Source organism: Echinops telfairi, unplaced genomic scaffold, assembly GCF_000313985.2.
Source record: "Echinops telfairi isolate 266 unplaced genomic scaffold, ASM31398v2 ScPeMD7_7420;HRSCAF=8458, whole genome shotgun sequence".
NCBI lineage: Eukaryota > Metazoa > Chordata > Mammalia > Afrosoricida > Tenrecidae > Echinops > Echinops telfairi.
In genome coordinates this window covers 12,811,945-12,813,433 of record NW_022111320.1, presented here as the reverse complement: position 1 = coordinate 12,813,433, position 1,489 = coordinate 12,811,945, and positions in this window count along the sequence as shown.

The following is a 1,489-nucleotide window of genomic DNA, read 5'->3' as shown; positions in this document are numbered from 1 at the left end:
TGCCACAATGGATGAATGTATGGATTGTGCTAAGAGCTGTAAGAGACCCAAATAAAAAATAATTAATAAAAACAGAAGGACTTATGCACTTGATCCGGACTGGTCTGGGATGTTTTCTCATATACAATTGCTCCTTGATATAAAGCTCTTTCTTGCACACATGAGTTTCTTTAGATTTATTTCTCTAGTCAATTTGGACTAAGACATTATCCCTCAAAGTTACAACCTTACTTTTAACATTTTAACAGTCCAGTCCTGAGCCATCCTATGTTAACAGCAGATTTTCCCATGCAATATGTGCACCAGATTTGGTCAAAGCAATATATTCACTTTACAATAAACATAACTACAGTTCAGGGATTAAGTCAATTTTGCACACAACTATTTAAACGACCTCTTATTACAGATTGAAATCTGAGTTGCGAAACAGACAGTTCAAGATCAGAAATTTATGGACAAAACCAAATCAAGATCTTTGGACTATTGGTTCCTCCTCAGAAATCTTGCAGATTTATATGTTCTTTATATAGTTGTAATCACTTTATGTTATTTTGAATGTTGACAATTTAATGTATTTCCAATTAAAAATATCAAATTAGAAAATAGAAATTGTCTTCGAGCCAGGCACGACATTTCCCAGCCATTCTGCATAATTATGAAGGTAGATATTGAGAATACATCCTTGGGGTCTTAGGTTTCCTGAAATCTTAGTGGCAGCTAATACCAAGTTGTCCATTCAAAAATATGGCAATTAACATTTTTGAAAGGGAAATGCTAAACAAACTGGAGATGAATAGTTATATTTTAATTAATCAGACATTAATTTTTATTTTAAAGAATTGCTGAGGAGAAGAGGTATATTTAACTGATCCTTGAAAGAAGAAAACAACTATATATTGTACTCACAGGAGAAACCCTTATATAGACATGAAAAAATCAGTAATAAGAAAAAAGAGCATGCTGTGGCATGTAGAATACATTTTATTGCAAATTCTGCATTATTTTTGCTGGCTCTTCAGCCTACTGAATGAGTTATTCTACAATCGAGGCTAGTTTCTGACACTGACAGTTTTCCCACAGCATCCTCCCACACATCCTCCTTTATTTTCAAAGCCATGTGATTGTTTTAAAGAAATAAATGGTGTCACCATATAAAGTAATGTGAACAAATACATGTATTACTATTATTTATGAATTAATATAATAAACTGCCTACGACTTATACATATTTGTGGAACATTGGCTAAATGTCTCACAGTACTGGAACACTCTGCCAGTGCATTGTTAAAAATTGATGCTAGCGCTCTGAGAAGGCCCAGAGTGGCTTTCAGCATGAGAGTTAATACATTTTATATTAGCGTCTGTATTTGAAAAATCCCTAACCAGGCTGCCAAAGGGGTTAATAAATTTTATTTGGAAAAGAAATTTGTTATTTTTCATCTGTAGTCCCTTGAATACATTGTTTAATATTTATTGGTGAAGTAAGTAA